We start from the raw sequence: 19,826 nt of genomic DNA, 5'->3' as shown, positions 1-19,826 counted from the left end.
GTGTAGTAGGTATCCTTTTGGGTCCAGTGCCTCAGCCACTTCAGTCACCTGAGCTGGGAACTCTAGGTGCATCCCTGTGTGGGCTGTGTGCACAGTCTTGTTGTAGTTAAGACTTAATTGCTGTTGGCCTCATTGATAGGAACTGACCTCCAGGCTAATTGACTGGAGGACCAGCTTCGACCACAGTGAGAGGGCTGCTGTGCAGGAAATACTGCTATGGAGCAGGACTTGCTTTAGTAGCACTGTGGTGCTCACTGAGTCTACTACCCCTTGAGTGTTTCGCTTGTGGAAGTGTTCCTTATCAGTGATTTAAAAATGTAACACAAGATCCCTAGCCAGTTTGGCTCTATCCAAGGTTCAGTGAATAGAGTGTCAGCCTGCATACTGAAGGGTCCTGGGTTTGAGTCTGTTCAAGGGCACATGCCTGGGTTGCAGGCTCAATCCCCATTGGGGGGTGTGCAAGAGGCAGCTGATCAATGATTTTCTCTCATCATTGATGTTTCTGTCTCTCTCTACCTCTCTCTTCCTCTCTGAAATCAATAAAAATATATTTCTTAAAAAAGATTCTCTCTTTAAAAAAATGTAACAGAATAAAAAGCACTAAATGACTCAGTTGACATTCATTTTCATTAATGAAAAAGTTTTAGACTACATTTAAACTATTTTATTTATCATATGTGATACAAATTTCTATTATCGATGAAGTATGGATGAATTTACAGCGTTCCTGAGTCCATCCGAAACTCAAGTTTTATTTTGGGGGACAAAAGTTACAGAACCAGATCCTTTGAATAATAACATTTAGTTTAGAAATATAAAAAGAATGTTCACCAGGTAGTCCTCAGGTAAAGACTGATGGCGAAGATATGTTTACAACTTCCTTAAAGATTAGGTCACTTGTCGAAAGGACTGTTCCATTTGTCATTTTTGTTGCTATTTTTCATTCTTTGTTTAACTAAAAAGCTGTCTCATTTTAGTATTATGTAGATTTTGTTTTGCTTGCTGTCAGCATTAGGAAAATGAACCAATTTTGCCAGAACACTTATAGAATAAGATGGCAGCAATTACATTATTATTATTATTGTTATTGTTATTGTTTAGAGTCAAAGCTCCCCCACAGGGTCTTACTGTAGTTGTTATGTGCTTCCTGCTTCTATTAATTGAAAGTTTTCTAGCACAGGAAAGAAAAATAGCCCTAGCTGGTTTAGCTCAGTAGCTAGGGTATTGTCCTGTGTACTGAAGTGTCTCAGGTTGTAGGCTCAATCCCTGGCCCTGTTTAGGGCATGTGTGGGATGCATCCAATCAGTTTGTCTCTTCATATTGATGTTTCTCTCTCTGTTCCCATCTATTTCTTCCACTCTCTTTAAAAAAAAAAAAAAATCAATGGTAAAATATCCTCTGGTGAGGATTTTTAAAAAAGAGCGAGAGAAAGAGATATAATAGCAAGATAAGGATCTTTGGAGTTCAATCATATTTATAGGCTGAAATTTCATATAAAATTGTGGTGATGAATAAAGTACACTTAACACTAGGTGTCCACCTTGTAAATATAGGCTTATGTACATTAGTATCAACCTGTGAGTCATTTAATCCTTTCATTAGCCTTTTCTATCTCTTTAAAACATATTTTTCTTTTTTTACATTTTTTAATTAAAGATTCTCTTGTATTAGTTTCAGGTTGACAGCATAGTGGTTAGACATTTATATAATTTACAAAGTATTATCTTTCCCCCTCACCTCCCAATAATTCAGGTGTCCACCTGGCACCATACAAAATTATTACAATGTTGTAGACTATATTCCTTACACTCTACTTTATATCCCCATGACTGTTTTGTAACTACAGATTTTTACTTGTTAATCCCTTTACCTTTTCATCAGTCCCCGTCTCCCCTCCCCTCTGACAACCATCAGTCTGTTCTCTGTATTTACGAGTCTATTTCTATCTTGTTTGTTCATCTATTTTATATTTTGTTCCTTAGAGTCTACATATAAGTGAAATCATATTTGTCTTTATCAGACTTTTTTCAATTAGCATAACACCCTATAGGTTCATCCATGCTTTCACAAATGTGTAGGTTTCATTCTTTTTTATGGCTGAATAATATTCCAGTATATATATATATATATATATATATATATATATATATATGTATATATATACCATTACTTTTTTTATCTACTTGTCTATTGAATGGCACTTGGGTTGCTTCCATATCTTGGCTATTTGTAAATAATGCTACAACAAACATAGGGTGCATATATTCTTTCGAATTATTTTTTGGGTTTTTTCCCCCGGATATATACCCAGGATTGGAATTGCTGGATATAAGGCAGTTCCATTTTTAATATTTTGAGCACCCTCCATACTATTTTCCATGGTGGGTGCACCAATCTGCATTCCTACCAACAGTGCACAAGGTTCCTTTTTCTCCACATTTGCACCTACCCTTGCTGTTTGTCAATTTATTGATGTGTTGTTTGTTGATTTATTGATGGTAGACATTTTGACAGGTGTGAAGTGATATCTCATATTGGTTTCTTTGTTCTTACTTTTTTTTAAAGGATATTTTTATTGATGTCAGAGAGGAAGGGAGAGGGAAAGAGAGATAGAAACATTAATGATGAGAGAATCGTTGATTGGCTGCCTCCTACACTCCCCCTACTTGGCAGTGAGCCCACCACCCAGGCATGTGTCCTTGACTGAAATTGAACCTGGGACCCTTCAGTTCATAGGCTGACGCTCTATCTACTGAGCCAAACCTGCTAGGGCTGTTTGTTCTTACTTTTATTAGTTTTGTGCAGAATTAACTCCCAGACTTTAAATTTATATTTCTTCAGTTTCTTTTTTTTAAATCATTTTTTAATTTTTCAATTACAGTTCACACATAATATTATGTTAATTTCAGGTGTACACCCAGTGATTAGACATTACAAAACTTATTAGGTTATCATCCCCCAAAAATCTCATACCCACCTGACACCATGCATAGCTCTTAGAATATTATTCCCTATGCTGTAATTTCCATCCCCATTACTACTAGTATACTATAACTACTAATTTCTACTTCTAAATCCCTTCACCCTTTTACACATTCCCCAACCCACCCTCCCTTCTGGCAACCATTAAAATATTCTCTGTATCTTTGAGTCTGTTTCTGTTCTGCTTGTTAGTTTATTTTGATTTTTAGATTCAATTGATGATACGTATTTATTGCCATTTTATTCATATTTTTAAATCTTTTTTCATATATATATATATATATATATATATATATATATAATTGATTTCAGAGAGGAAGGGATAGGTAAAGAGAGATAGAAACATCAATGATGAGAGAGAATCATTAATTGGTTGCCTCCTGCACGCCCCCTTCTGGGAATCCAGGCCGTAACCTGGGCATGTGCCCTTAACCGGAATTGAACCTAGGACACTTCACTCCACAGGCTGACATTCTATCCACTGAGCCAGACGAGCCAGTGATCTTTTTCTTAAGGAAGACTCTTTAACATGTTATGTAATTCTGGTTTGGTGGTGATAAAGTTCCTTAATTTTTTTTTTTGTCTGGAAGCATTTTATCTGACCTTCAATTCTAAATGATAGCTTTGCTGGGTAAAGTAATCTTGGTTGTAGGTCCTTGCTTTGAATATTTCTTGCCACTCCCTCTGGCATGCAAAGTTTCTGTTGCGAAATAGACAGTCTTATAAGAGTTCCCGTGTAAGTAAGTAACTGCTTTTTTCTTGCTGCTTTTTTAAAATATATATATTTTTTTATTGATTTCAGAGAGGAAGGGAGAGGGAGAGAGAGATATAGAAACATCAATGATGAGAGAGTATCATTGATTGGCTGCCTCCTGCTCACCCCCTACTGGGGATCGAGCCCACAACCCAGGCATATGCCCTTGACTGGAATCGAACCCGGGACCCTTCAGTCCACAGGCTGATGCTCTATCCACTGAGCCAAACCACCTAGGGCTTCTTGCTGCTTTTAAAATTTTCTCTTTGTCTTTAACCTTTGGCATTTTAATTATGATGTGTCTTGGTGTGGTCCTCTTTGGATTCATCTTTTTTGGGATTCTCTGCGCTTCCTGGACTCATGTGTCTATTTCTTTCTTCAGGTAAAGGAAGTGTTCTGTCTTTTTTTTTTTTTTTTAAAATAGGTTTTCATTTTCTTCCTCCCTCTCTTCTTCTTCTGCCACCCCTAATGATGTGACTGTTGGTACGCTTGAAATTGTCCCAGAGGCTTCTTCTTTACGCTATCTTCTTTGCTTTTCTTTTTTCTTTTTGATGTTTTGATTGGGTGTTTTTTGCTTCCTCATTTTCCCAATCACTGATTTGATTCTTGGCATCCTCTACTCTGCTGTTGAGTCCTTGTAAATTATTTTTATTTCAGTTAGCATATTCTTCAATCTGACTGGTCTTGTTTTATGGTTCATAAGTCTTTTTTAATGCTGTTGAAGTTCTCACTAATTTTCTTGAATTCCTTAGTAAGTTCCTTGATCATCCTTATAACCATTATTTTGAACTCTGGTAGTTTTCTTACTTCCATTTCATTTAGTTCTTTTTCTGGAGATTTCTGCTGTTGTTTCATTTGCGACTTTTCTTTGTGTCTGCATTTTAGCTGCTTCCCTAGGTATGTTTCTATGTGTTAGTTAGAGCTATTATGTCTCCCGGACTTGGTAGAGTGGCCTCTTGTAGTAGGTGTCCTGTGGGGCCCAGTGGCATAGTCTCCTCAGTCACCTAAACTGGGTGCTCCACGTATGCCCCTGTGTCTTCAATTTCTTTTCTTTTTTTAAAAAAGATATTTTATTGATTTTTTTACAGAAAGGAAGGGAGAGGGATAGAGAGTTAGAAACATCAATCAGCTGCTTCCTGCACACCCCCTACTGGGGATGTGCCCGCAACCAAGGTACATGCTCTTGACCGGAATCGAACCTGGGACCCTTTAGTCCACAGGCCGACGCTCTATCCACTGAGCCAAACCAGTTAGGGCTCTTCAGTTTCTTATGGGATATATTTTTCTTCTGTGCAAACTCCTCTTCTGATTTAGGAATAATCTGCTCTTTTTCAGTAAGAATCATCTCAGTGTGTCAGGAAGAGCTTATGTATGGGTTAATCTGCCATGAGCTCTCTAAGTTCTGCACTATATCTTGGGGGTCTTTGTTCTCCTGGATGTGGTCACTGGCCAGAGAATCTGCATCTAAATCCCCAAGTTCACCATTACGCCCCACATTTTTAACCATGTGCATCAAAAATTCAGCACTCTTTTTGGTCCACCAATCCTGTTTTCAGCTCCTTTGTTTGTCCTGGGCACACTTACTAAATCCATCATTGTAATAATGGAATGGCACAAATTGCTTTTATTTTTATTTTTTATTTTTTTTGAAATTTTTTTCTTTTTTTTTTAATTAAATCTTTATTGTTCAGATTATTACATTTGTTCCTCTTTTTTCCCCCCATAACTCCCCTCCTCCCAGTTCCCACCCCACCCTCTGCCCTCACTCCCCACCCACTGTCCTCATCCATAGGTGCACGATTTTTGTCCAGTCTCTTCCCGCATCTCCCACACCCCTTTCCCCCCCAAGAATAGTCAGTCCATTCCCTTTCTATGTCCCTGATTCTATTATAATCACCAGTTCATTCTGTTCATCAGGTTATTTATTCACTTGATTCTTAGATTCACTTGTTGATAGATGCATATTTGTTGTTCATAATTTGTATCTTTACCTTTTTCTTCTTCTTCCTCTTCTTAAAGGATACCTTTCAGCATTTCATATAATCCTGGTTTGGTGGTGATTAACTCCTTTAGCTTTTCCTTATCTGTGAAGCTCTTTATCTGACCTTCAATTCTGAATGATAGCTTTGCTGGATAAAGTAATCTTGGTTGTAGGTTTTTGGCATTCATCACTTTGAATATTTCTTGCCACTCCCTTCTGGCCTGCAAAGTTTCTGTTGAGAAATCAGCTGACAGTCGTGCTGTGGTCCAACCCCAGCAGGTCCAAGGGTTCCCAAAGGCGTAGACGGAGTCGGCGAAGAAGGAATGACACGGAGACAGCATTCAGTTGATCAGCAGCCTAGCCAGGATCTCCAGCCAAGTTCTGGTCTCGATCTCCAGAGAGGTTCTGCTTAGGATCTCCAGCCAGGTTCTGTGTCCATGGTCTCTTGCTAGGTTCTCCAGCCAGGTTCTGCAGGTTCTCCAGCCAGGTTCTGTAGCCATGTTTCCTTGCTAGGTTCTCCAGCCAGGTTCTGTCCAGGTTCTCCAGCCAGGTTCTGTCCAGGTTCTCCAGCCAGGTTCAGTCCAGGTTCTCCAGCCTGGTTCAGTCACCAGGTTCTAGGCAGGTTCTCTTGCCAATTTCTGTAGTCAGGTTCAGTCCAGGATCTTTTGCCATGTTCTCTCGCTAGGTTCTGTCTCTAGGTTCTGAGGCCAGTTTCTGTCCAGGATCTTTTGCCATGTTCTCTCCAGCGAAGTTCTTCTGTCTCTAGAGAACGTTCTGTGTAGGTTCTGCGCCAATTTCTGTCTCTCTCTCTGCCTCTTGCTGTCTTGTTACATCTGTATTTATACCAGTTGATTCAATCCTATCAATCTCTATTACAGAGGTTAGGGCGTTTCTTATCTCCATTCCAGGGAGTAAAGATTATGTAGCTTAAGCATGATTGTTCATAGTTAAAGTGATTAATTACCCGCCTGGCACTTAGTTAAGGGATTTTATTCCCTCCCTAACTTCAGGGGAAAATCCCTACTTGGGGAAACAACCTTTCTCGGAGAGGTGACCTTGGTTAAAACACATAGTGCCAAGAAGGTGAGCAAACATATTAAGAACAGTATGCCATATATGCCAGGTCCCTTGAAACAGCAAGGATGGACTGGCTCCCGGCACAGTCGTATGGGTATTCCCTTGTAGGTAACTGAGTTTCTTTCTCTTGCTGCTTTTAAGATTCTCTCTTTGTCTTTTGCTCTTGGCATTTTAATTATGATGTGTCTTGGTGTGGTCCTCTTTGGATTCCTTTTGTTTGGGGTTCTCCGCACTTCTTGGACCTGTAAGTCCATTTCTTTCACCAGGTGGGGGAAGTTTTCTGTCATTATTTCTTCAAATAGGTTTTCAATATCTTGCTCTCTCTCATCTTCTGGCACCCCTATAATTCTGATGTTGATACGCTTGAAGCTGTCCCAGAGGCTCCTTACACTATCCTCGCATTTTTGGATTCTTTTTTCATTCCGCCCCTCCGGTTGGGTGTTTTTTGCTTCCTCGCATTTCAAATCATTGACTTGATTCTTGTGCTCCTCTGGTCTGCTGTCGGGAGTCTGTATAATATTCGTTATTTCAGTCCGTGTATGCTTAATTTCTAGTTGGTTCCCCATCATAATATCGAGGGTCTCATTAGTTTTCTTGTAGATCTCATTAAGTTTATCGGCGACTTCTAGACAGTTCTTGAGAGACCTTAAAAGTGTGGTTCTGAACTCTATATCTTCCATTGACAATTTTGTCCTGTTTCTTTGTCTCCGCATTTTGTTATGCTTTCTTGGTGCACCCCCTAGTGGTCTTTGTGCGCAGTCTTGTAGTTAAGCCTTGATTGTTGTAGCTAATACCAGGGAGGGTTTGACCTCCAGGCCAAGTGGCTGTGAGAATCAGCTGTGTCTGCAGTGAGAGAACTTCTGTCCTCTAGGGAGGTGCTAATCTAGCCTTTGCCTGAGGCTATCTGGCAAATGCCTCTGTGCAGGGCTTGGGCGGGGCGGGTCGCACAGGATCAACAGGGTGGGCTGGAGAGAGCAGTTATGGCGGCTCTCAATCCTGTCCCCAGGGGCTCTGCCTCTCTGAGTCCCAGCAATGGCTGCAAACCTCGGAGAGAAAGCTGCACTCGCTCTGACCGAAGCCAGACAGTCCTGCTTCTGCCGTTTGAGTCTGGGTCCCTAAAGACTCGCCCGTATCTGGAGCTCAGAGTCTGCGACTCCCTCCCTATTGAAAACACCAACCGCGTCCTCCGCCGCCAGCCCGCTCTGCGCACTCCGCACCTCAGTATTTGACTTCAGCACTGCGCCTCCTCTGAGTGTCCGTATGCGTTTCTCTTTCCTCCTAGTTGTAGGACTTCCACTCAGCCAGCGTTCCTGTGGTCATGGGTGATGTCCTTTCTGTCTTTTAGTTTCACTTTTGAAGTAGTTGTTCAAGGCAGCAAACTCAGGAATTAACCTATGCCGCCATCTTGGTTCTCCACAAATTGCTTTTATAAAGTGACATCCTTCAGACACTTGGTGGGTTTTCTAAAATGCATACTCTTGATGGCCTGGGCACTTTCACAAGTGTTCTTAAAATGAACATGAAGATTTGAACCTCTTGATTTGCATGATTTTGTGGGGTTTTCTGGGTCAAGTGAATAGTAAACCATTTTCAGAGTTCATTGTGTGTAGTTTTAGTTAGCATTTCTCTGATGATTAGTAAGTTGAGCATTTTTTCATATGTCTATTGACCATCTATATGTCCTCTTTGGAGAAGTATCTATTCAGGTCCTCTGCCCCCTGCCCCCCTTTTAAATTAAATATACTTATTTGGTTTTAGAGAGAGAGAGAGAGAAACATTGATTTATTGTTCCAGTTATTTATGCATTCATCGGTTGCTTGTATGTCCTCTGACCTGGGATCTAACCCACAGATGATGCTCTAAACCAGGGATGGGGAACAACTGGCCCACAGGCCATATAAAGTCCTCAAAATCATTTGCTCTGGTCCTGCCAAGGCATTAGGGGTGAGTTAAGTTAAATGCTTGACTGAATATAGCAGGCTAATTTTTAAGTTGATGATTTTGTATGGTCCATGAATGATGTCATAAAAATCCAAATGGTCCTTGGCAGAAAAAACATTCCCCACCTCTGCTCTAAACAACTGAGCTACCTACCTGTTCTGGAATGTTTTGTTGTTGTTGTTTTGGTGTTGAGTTGTATGAGTTCTTTATAAATTTAGAATATTAACCCCCTTATCGGAAGTGTCATTGGCAAATATCTTCCCCCATTCAGTAGGTTGTCTTTTTGTTTGTTGAGGGTTTCCTTTTCTGTGCAAAAACTTTAGTTTCATATAGTCCCTTTTCTTTCTTTTGTTTCCCTTGCTCAAGGAGATATATCAGAAAAAAATATTACTAAAAGTAGTATCACAGATTTTATTTCCTATGTTTTCTTTTAGGAGTTATATGGTTTCAAATCTTACATTCAAGTTTTTAACCCATTTTGATTTTATTCTTGTAAATGGTGTAAGAAGGTGGTCTGGTTTCACTTTTTTGCATATATCTGTCCAATTTTCCAACACCATTTATTGAATAGACTGTCTTTAACCCTTTGTATGTTCTTGCCTTCTTTGTCAAATATTAATTGACCATATAGGCGTGGGTTTATTTCTGGGCTCTTTATTCTATTGATCGATATGTCTTTTATTTTTTTTTTTCATATTTAAGCATTAACAGTTTTATTTATAGGTATTTTAATGCCTATTCTATGCCAATTTCAAATTTGCGGTCTTGTTCTTTTGTCTTTTTAATTCTTTATTGTTGAAAGTATTACATATGTCCACTCCCATCCCCCAGCACATCCCCTTGCCCCCCTAGGGTATATGTCTGTTTTTATTCCAGTATTATGCTGTTTTGATTACTGTTGCCTAATAGTATAGGCTGCTATCATGTAGCATGATACTTCCAACTTTCTTCTTCATTCTTTTTTTTAATATATTTTATTGGTTTTTTACAGAAAGGAAGGGAGAGGGATAGAGAGTTAGAAACATCGATCAGCTGCCTCCTGCACACCCTCTACTGGGGATATTCCTGCAACCAAGGTACATGCCCTTGACCGGAATCGAACCTGGGACCCTTCAGTCCGCAGGCTGACGCTCTATCCACTGAGCCAAACCGGTTAGGGCTCTTCTTCATTCTTAAAATTGCTGTGGCTATTTGGGATCTCTTGTGGTTCCATATAAATTTTTGGATTATTCTAGTTCTGGGAAATACAACATTGGTATTTTTATACAAATTGCATTGAATCTGTAGATTGCTTTGGGTAGTATAGACATTTTATTTTTATTTTTTAAGTATATTTTTATTGGTTTTAGAGAGGAAGAGAGAGGGGGAGAGAGAAACATTAATGATCGGCTGCCTCCTGCATGCCCCCTACTGGGGATTGAGCCTGCAACCCGGCCATGTGCCCTTGACAGGAATTGAACCTAGGACCCTTCTGTCCACTGAGCCAAACCAACTAGGGGAGTATAGACATTTTAATGATGTTAGATTTTCCTATCCATGAGCATTTTTAAAAAATATGTTTGTTTGTTTGTTTCTTTGTTTGTTTGTTTGTTTTTAAGAGAGAGGGAGGGAGAGGAGGAGAGACAGAGAAACATCAATGCAAGATCATCTGCCTCCTTAATGCCCCCGACTGGGCATGTACCTGGATGGGAATCGAACCCCAACCTCTTAGTACATGGCTCAGCCAACTGAGCCATACCAGCCAGGGTTCTAGAAGCATTTTATATGCTTCCATTTATTTGTATCTTCAGTTTCTTCAATGTTTTACAATTTTCTGAGTACAGGTCTTTTACCTCCTTGGTTAAAGTTATTTCTAGGCATTTTATTTTGTTTTGATGTAGTTATAAATGGGATTGTTTTCTGCGTTCTGCTTTCTGACTATTAATTATTGATGTTGAGAATACATTTATTTTGTATCCCACTTTACTGAATTCATTTATTAGTTCTAGTAGTTTTTTGGTGAAATCTTTATTTAATTAATTTATTTATTTACTTTTATTTATTTATTTATTGTTAATCTTCACCTGAAGATATTTTTCCATTGATTTTAGGGAGAGTGGAGAAGAGAGGGAAAGACAGAGAGAAACATCAATGTGAGAGAAGCACATTGATTGGTTGCCTCTTGCACATGCTCAACCAGGGGCGGGCTGGGGAGGAGCCTGCAACCAAAGTATGTGCCCTTGACCAGAATCGAACCCAGGACCCTTTGGTCTGCAGGCTGATGTTCTATACACTGAGCCAGATCAGCTAAGACTTGGTAGAATCTTTAGGTTCTTTTTTTTTTTTTTTTTTTTTTTTTAGGTTCTTTATATACAGTATCTTGTCATCTACAAATAATAACAGTTTTACTTCTTTCCAATTTGGATTCCTTTTATTTCATCTTTTTTTCTGATTGCTGTAGCTTAGATATCCAATAATATATTGAATACGAGTGATGAAAGTAGTGGACATTCCTGTCTAGTTTCTGATCTTACGGAAAACTATTTTAGTTTTTTCCTGTTGAATATGATGTTAACTGTGGGTTTGTCATAAATGGCCTTTATTATGTTAAGGTATGTTTCTTCCGTTGCCACTTTGCTGAGAGTTTTTATCATAAATGGGTGCTGGATTTTGTCAAGTGCTTTTTCTGCATCTATTGATATGATCATATGATTTTTATCTTTTATTGTGTTTATATAATATATCACATTAATTGATTTGCAGATATTGTACTAACCCTTGCATCCCAGGAATAAATCCTACTTGATGGTGGTGTATGATCTTTGTAATATACTGCTGAATTCAGTTTGCTAATATTTTGTTAAAGGACTTCGGTGCAGGTCAATGTCAGGCATGCTCATGACAGGCCTTGGACTACCTGTTTGTTACAAGCTACAAAGCAATCCACCATTTGTGGCTGCCTCTGCTGGGCCTGGGTGTTGTGGGAGGGACCAAGCTTGTACCAAGGCTGGCTTCCACTGATACCTTGCCTGTGGCAAGTCAGTAAAAGGCCCAAGGCACCTGGAGACTTTCCTCCACCTATTGGCTGCCTGCTAGGTTCAGTCATTGAAAGAAGTTCTGGGGGTACACAAGTTGAATGCAGTTGGTTCTCAGTGAGTCACCAGGTAGGGTGAGTATTGTTCACCAGGCTGATGAGTTTCAAACTCAATGCTCTTGCAGGGTCTGAGGCCACTCAGCAAAAGTCTTAGTGTAGCCCTGGCCACTAAGGTTAGAGTGTCTGCCCTTGTACGGAAGGGTCACAGGTTCAATTCCTGGTCAAGGACATGTACCTCGGTTGCAGGTTCCTCAGCTCCAGTTGGGGTGCGTGTGGGTGGCAAACAATTGCTGTCTCTCTCTTACATGGATGTTTCTCTCTCTCCCCCCTCCTCCCTTCTTTTCACTCTCTCTAGAAATTAATGGAAAAATATCCTGTGGTGAGGATTTAAATTAAAAAAGTTTTAGTGTATACTGAGGTCAGCTGCCCTGGGTCCTGGGGATCTTTGGGGTGGGGCAGGCAGGAAATTGTTAGGGTGAGGCCAGTAGAGTTCATCAGCTAAAAAATTAAAATTTGGCCATGTGGAGGAAGTGCTCTGCACAGGAATGGTAGCACCAAATGGAGGATTGCAGGGAGGTGGGGTGTTAGGGAGGGGTGTTGGTGGAGGGAATGACCTCCTTCAGAACCTTCCATGAAAGTCTGTTCTTCAGGGCTTCAGCTTAACAGAACAGAGCTACAGGGAGTAGGGAGGGTAGAGCAGTAGGGATAGTGCATCTTTCCAAGCTGAATCAGCATGGTGGGGTGTGATCCACTCAAGAAAGATTGTCTGTATGTATGTCTGTCAGGCGTGCAAGCCCACGCAGTGTGGGAGAGGGACTCAGCACAGGGACATTGGCAGCTGTCCCTCTTACTTTTTCTTAGAGGCCACACAACTCAATCCCTCCCTCTATGACTCTGGTCCACTCTGTGCCATTCTTCCTCTCCTAGAGCCCAGGGTGAGTGACCATTAACAAGATTTTGTGCATTGGCCCTTTAAGAGAGTACCTAGGTTTCTCTCAGACTCCTGTCTTCTGGCTGAGGGAATCCCCACTGATTTTCTCAGCAAATATGCAGGCTTCTGTTTCTGGTACTGGTGTTCTGGGTCAGGGAATCTGCAATGGTGTTGAGACCCCTAGCTCCTGAGGGGGTTCTTTGCAGCAGAGATATCCCTCTGGATTCTCAACTGTCTCACATGGGTGTAGACACAGTCCTTTTTGCATCTCCAACCTTCCTGCCAGCCTAAAGGTGACTGTTTCTGTAAATCCTTGGATATAAAATTTCTGTTCCGTTAGTCTTCAGTTGGTTATTCTGGTTGATTATTCTATAATTTAGTTGTAATTCAGATTTTTTTCTGGTGAGGAGGTGAGTGTGATTTTCATCTACTGTGCTACCATCTTGGATCCTTCCCTTCCCTCATCAACCTTTAGGGCAGACTATTTTTCAGTGAAAATTTTCTGCTCATCACATTTTCATATCAACCGTAAAAAACTCAACATAGAAAATACTTAACCTTAGAAATTGTTCTTGTATCTATGTTGTATTTTTATTGCATTCTAAAAATTTCTATGGTGCTGATGCTAGCGAGTTCTTCTGATAATAGACTAGATAATTCCTATCCCTCCTGCAGAGAATAATCAGGGGAAAGAAAAGACAAACTATATCTATTGAAAGCATCGTAGAACTAAAAAAAAAATGAAAAAAAAATAGGGTTTTAGGATCTGAGAGAAGGATTCTTAGAGAAGTAATTTGCTACTTGGGCCTGCTTTTCTCTTATGGGCATGTGTTCATTCCCAGTAAAGGCTGCTGAGACAGCTGAGAATCTAAAAGGAGCTTTTAGCAGAATCAAAGGGGCACACAAAGAAAGATACTGGTAAAAACAACAACAAAAAAACTTTGGATTGGGATGCTAACTGATATAAGCCAGAGTTGTTGTTGTTTTTAATCTTTATTGTTCAGATTATTACAGATGTTCCTCTTCCCCCCATAGCTCCACTCCACCCTGTCCTCCCCCCACACCAGGCCCTCACCACCCCCCCCCCACTATCCTCATCCATAGGTGTAAGCTCTTTGTCCAATCTCTTCCCGCACCCTTCCCCCCAAGAATTGTCAGTCCACTCCCTTTCCATTCCCCTGATTCTATTACATGTCGTAGTTTGTTCTGTTCATCAGATTTTTTATTCATTTGATTTTTAGATTCACTTGATGATAGGTATGTATTTGTTGTCACTTTGTTGTCCATAATTTTTAATCTTTACCTTTTTCTTCTTCTTCCTCTTCTTTTTTTAAAAAATATATTTTTATTGATTTTAGAGAGGAAGGGGGAGGGATGGAGAGATAGAAACATCAATGATGAGAGAGAATCATTGATGGCTGCCTCCTGCACGCCCCCTAGTGGGGATCGAGCCTGCAACCCAGGCATGTGCCCTTGGGTGGAATCGAACCTGGGACCCTTCAGTCCGAAGGCTGATGCTCTATCCACTGAGCCAAACCAGCTAGGGCTTCTTCCTCTTCTTAAACAATATCCTTCAGCATTTCATATAAAACTGGTTTGGTAGTGATGAACTCCTTTAGCTTTTTCTTGTCTGTGAAGCTCTTTATCTGACCTTAATTCTAAATGATAGCTTTGCTGGGTAGAGTAATCTTGGTTGTAGGTTCTTGCTATTCATCACTTTGAATATTTCTTGCCACTCCCTTCTGGCCTGCATAGTTTCTGTTGAGAAATCAACTGAGAGTCATATGGGTACTCCCTTGTAGGTAACTGACTGTTTTTCTCTTGCTGCTTTCAAGACTCTCTCTTTGTCTTTTGCCCTTGACATTTTAATTATGATGTGTCTTGGTGTGGTCCTCTTTGGATTCCTTTTGTTTGGGATTCTCTGTGCTTCCTGGACTTGTAAGTCTATTTCTTTTATCAGGTAGGGGAAGTTTTCTGTCATTATTTCTTCAAATAGGTTTTCAATATCTTGCTCTCTCTTTTCTTCTGGCACCCCCATAATTCGGATGTTGGTGCGCTTGAAGTTTTCCCACAGGCTCCTTACACTATCTTCATATTTTTGGATTCTTTTTTTTTCTTTACTGGTTGGGTGTTTTTTGCTTCCTCGTACTTCAAATCTTTGACTTGATTCTTGGGACCCTCTAGTCTACTGTTGAATCTCTGTATATTATTTTTTATTTCAGTCAGTGTATGCTTAATTTCTGACTGGTCCTTTTCCACTTTTTTGGCATTCTCACTAAGATCCTGAAGGTCTCACTAAGTTCCTTGGAGGTTTCTAGAAGATACTTGAATAACCTTATAATTGTGGTTTTGAACTCTTTATCCAGTATTTTGCTTTAATTCATTTCTTTCATTTGTGACTTGTTTCTTTGTCTCTGCATTTTGGCTGCTTCCCTGTGTTTGTTTCTATGTACTGGCTAGCTACTAAGTCTCCTTGAGTTGATAGAGTAGCCTTGTTTGGTAGGTGTCCTATAGGGTCCAGTGGCTCAGCCTCCCCAGTTACCTGAGGTGGATACTCTTGGTGCACCTCTTCGTGAGCTGTGTGCACAGTCTTGTTTTAGTTAACCCTTGATTGCTGTTGGTATCACTGGGAGGAATTGACCTCCAGACCAATTGGCTGTGGGGACCAGCTATATTTACAATGGAAGAGCTGCTGTGCAGGAAACACCTTATGGGGCAGGACTTGCTTCATTGGGGCTTTGGTGCTCACTGAGTCTGCCCCTTGAATGTGTTGCTTATGGATGTGAAGAATTGTAATCTGGTATGGTCTCACACTGACCACTGGGTACACTGCCTCTTGGAACTCCAAGGAGGTGCAAGGTTAGCCACTGCCTGGGGCCACCCAGCAGGATCTACGGAGATATCTGCAGATTCCTCCTCTTTGTACCGGGTTTGGAAGTGCCCAGATGAGGCCCAGCTGTGTAGCAAGGCAAGCTGCTGCTGCTGTTGCCTGTTTGACAGGTTTTAGGTTGAGAAAGGATAGGCCATTCATATGCAAAAGCCATTGCACACAGCTTGGGCGGGGATGTAAATTGGGGGGCGGGGTCTCGGGGAATCTCCTGGGTAGAGCAAACAGCAATGGCCGCCAGTCAGCCCTGCACTGGAGAGGTCCCAGCGCAGGAAAAATGACAGCTGTTAGCACCACCGTCTGAAAGAAAGCCGCCCTCCCATTCCTGTCACAATGCCAGGTAGTGCAGTTTCTCCCCGTATGTTTCTGGGTCCCCCAGAGTCTTATCCAGAACTGGAGTTCAGAGCAAGCGGGAGCTTGTATCTCCCACCCAATTAAAAAAGCAGTGCACCCGGGTGCCAGCCCGTTCCACATCTCCGCACCTCCTACCAGTCTCAATGCACCTTCTTCTTTACCTCTCGTTGTAGAACTTCCACTCAGCCAGCTTTCCCATGGTTCTGGATGACAGTTGTTTTGTCTTTTAGTTGTAATTTTGATATGGTTGTGAGAGACAGAAAGTACAGGTGTTTACCTATGCCACCATCTTGATTCCTTGGGAGTCATAAGCCAAAGTCTTGATTTTTTTTTTTCTTTACAGTTTTTCATACAAAGCTATGATAACCAATCAGGGATATCAGAAGATAAGACCAAATTACAGAATAACAAGATAAAAAAAGCAGACAATAGAGGTGAGCCCATAAGGGATCCAGATAATTTGATTATCAGGCACAGATTTTAAGAAACTGTGTTTGAACTTTATGATTGGGCACAGCTGAAGAGAGCATTAATGAACTAGAAGTCATGTCACATTATTATCCAAAATGAATCATAAAGAGCAAAAAGGTAGAAAAAAACAGAAAGGAATGTGAAAGAATGACACTTGATGAAAAGGACATGTAATTGATGTCCCAGAAAGAAGAGGAAGGAAATGAGGCAGAAGTAAAACTGAGAATTTTTCTAAAATGAAGAAGAAATCTCAAGTAGGATAAATACCTAAGAAACCATTAAATGACAAGTACAGAAATCAGACAAAAATTGGAGGCATTCCAAATGTCTGTCAACAGTGGTATTAGCCACACATTGGATTACTCCAAACAATGAAAAAGAATGAACTACTCTGTGCAATTATTAGAATAAACCTGAGGGACAAGATGTTGACTTATGGAAACTAGACACAAAAGAGTACATATTATATGATTTCAAATGTGAAGATCAAAATAAGACAAAACGAATTTGTGAAGTCAGTATAGAGATGGCTTATGGAAAATTAGGGAAGTTATTGAGTAGGAAAATACATAAGGAAAGCTACTGGGGTATTGGAAATTTTCTGTATGTTTATCTGGGTGGTAGTCATGCAAGTATAGTCACTGTGAAAAAAAATTTATTGAGCTCTGCAAATTTATAGGATTTATAAACTTTATATGATATTCCTTTTCTTAAATTTTTTGAAATTAGATGAATTTAGATGCAGTAAGAAATGAAGAATACCTAAAAGTCAAATAGTGGACCTAGTCCTGTACTTTTGGGAAAATCACATAACTTCTAGGTCTTACTTTTCCTTTCATGTAATGAGGGATTTGGATTAAATAATATATTAGGCCTCCTCTCTTAAAATGTATTCTGCAGATAGGACATGGAAGAATTTGAGAGTTTAAGTTTAACCTGGACATACTAATATCAAAAGTAAAACAAAGTATTTGATGAATCAAGAAATTTGAAATTAGGAGGAATTTAATAATGCAGTATAAACAGAGGAAAGTTTGCTTTATTTATGTATGCACCAAAGCTAAAGTAAAAATAATTTCAGGACTGACTTACTGTCTTAAAGAGCAGTATAGTTGATGTCTCACTTTCTATAGTTATATACAAATATGCCCCTTTTAAGTATAAGTCCACAAAATTAAAAAGCCCAATGTTTTTGTGTTAAAGATTCTTATTTCTCCCATTTAAAAAACATTTTTTAAATTGATTTCAGAGAGGCCGGAAAAGGTGGGAGTAAGATAGAAACATCAATGTGAGAGAAGATTATTGATTGGCTGCCTCCCTCATGCCCTCCACTGAGGATCCAGCCCCCAGCCTGGTTCAAAGCCATGCGGGTTGGGCTTTTTCTCCCATATTAATTGTGATAAATCACGTAATGGTTGGATATCCTTTCTTTTATGGTTGGATATCTTTATTTCTGTTTATTAAATCTAGTTTGTTATTGAGATAATATTCAAGGAAGTTTGATTCTAGGATGCAACCTATGTTTATTTATTTATTATTTACTAGGGGCCCGGTGCACGAAATTCGTGCACTGGGGGGGGGGGGAGTGTCCCTCAGCCCAGCCTGCCCCCTCTCACATACTGGGAGCCCTCAGGCGTTGACCCCCATCACCCTCCGATCGCCTGATCGGCCCCTTGCCCAGGCCTGATGCCTCCGCCAGAGGTATCAGGCTTGGACAGGGGACCCCCATTTCCCCCCGATCACTGGCTCTGGCCCCCGCCCAGGCCTGAGGCCTCTGGCCCAGGAATCATGCCTGGGCAGGGGACCCCCATCTCCCTCTGATCGCTTGCTCCACCCCCCGCCCAAGCCTGACGCCTCTGACTCAGGCTTCAGGCCTGGGCAAGGGGACCCTCATATCCCCCCAATCCCTGGCTCCGCCCCCCACCCAGGCCTGATGCCTCGGCCAGAGGAGTTGACCCTCATCACCCTCCGAACACCAATCACCGGATTGGCCCCTTGACCAGGCCTGAGGCCTCTGGCAGAGGTGTCAGGCCTGGGCAGGGGACCCCCAGCTCCCCACGGTTGCAGGCTCTGCCCCTGCCCAGGCCTAATGCCTCTGGCCTAGGCGTCCGGCCCGGGCAGCGGGGACCTGCAGTGGCAGCGGGGGGGCGCCGCGATCGTGGGCTTCGCTTTAGGCCCAGGCAAGGGACCCCTAGCTCCTGGGACTGCCAGCTTCGACCGTGCCCAGCTCCCATCGCTGGCTCCACCCCTACTTCCTGCTATCACTGGCCAGGGCGGAAAAGGCGCATGATTCTCCGATCATGGCAGGGGGGGCAGGGCAAAGGCGGCCCCAGCTCTTACCTCCCCCCTGGGTTTCAGATCACTGTCAGTGGCAGGGGACTTCTTCCTGCTTTCCCTTTGGCAGTTAATTTGCATATAGCCCTGATTAGCCAATGAAAATGGTATCGCCGTACGCCAATTACCATTTTTCTCTTTTATTAGTGTAGATTGATTTGAGAAGGAGAGAGAGAGAAACATTGATTTGTTGTTGCACTTATTTTGGACAAAAAATTTGTTTTGTCCATTCATTGGTTGCTTCTTGTATGTGCCGTGACTGGAGATCGAACCTGCAACCTTGGCGTATTAGGATAACATTCTATCCAACTAGCTACCTGGCCAGGGCAACCTATGTTTATTTTATAGGTGAATATGTAATTTCTGTTTTCTTTGGAGTGGTTGAGAATAATTTGGTTTTCTAAAGGAATGACTTAGAAGTAGAAAACTTTAGCAGTAAAGAAACTTCCTTTCTGAGTACTTGGCGATAAAAAAACTTTATTGGCGTATTCTTCATATTAACCAGATTTCAACATGTGGAATGAAATAATTCCTTTGTTACTTGTTCTATTTTGGTTTTGCCTGTGAAATAAAAGACATCTGGAAATAGGACAAAGAAAGTTAGAAGAAGCAGGTAGGAATTCAGAAATGCAAATAGAATTATTAATGTTGGTAGTATTATATGAGGCCTTTAGAGCTGTGATAGGTGGAGGGGGCAATAGGCCTTGTGCTGATCACACAAGCTATTTTATTTATTTCGTTTTACTTTATTTTATTATTTTTTTTTTGTTAATCTTCACCCAGGGATATTTTTCCATTGATTTTTAGGAAGTGTGGAAGAGAGAGGGAAAGCCAGAGAGAAACATCGATGTGAGAGACATCGATTAGTTGCCTCCTGCATAAGCCCTTATCAGGGCCCGGGGAGGAACCTGCACATACCATGATATGTGCTCTTGACTGGAATCGAATCCAGGACCCTTTGGCCCGCAGGCTGACGCTCTGTCCACTGAGTCAAACTGGCTAGGGTCTAACAAGCCACTTTTGAATAGAGTCTCATTTCTC

At 41.1% G+C, this 19,826-nt stretch overlaps 1 protein-coding gene across 1 annotated transcript in view; it reads left to right on the top strand.

Annotated features, from left to right (window-relative positions):
• ZMYM5 (zinc finger MYM-type containing 5) overlaps positions 1 to 19,826 on the top strand; it is a gene marked incomplete at its 3' end in the record, with an annotated part of 54,422 nt that overhangs the window by 16,141 nt on the left and 18,455 nt on the right. The window lies entirely within an intron of this gene.

This window comes from Myotis nattereri, assembly GCF_964212035.1.
Source record: "Myotis nattereri genome assembly, chromosome: 2".
Lineage (NCBI taxonomy): Eukaryota > Metazoa > Chordata > Mammalia > Chiroptera > Vespertilionidae > Myotis > Myotis nattereri.
This window is presented reverse-complemented; position numbering and strand designations above follow the sequence as displayed.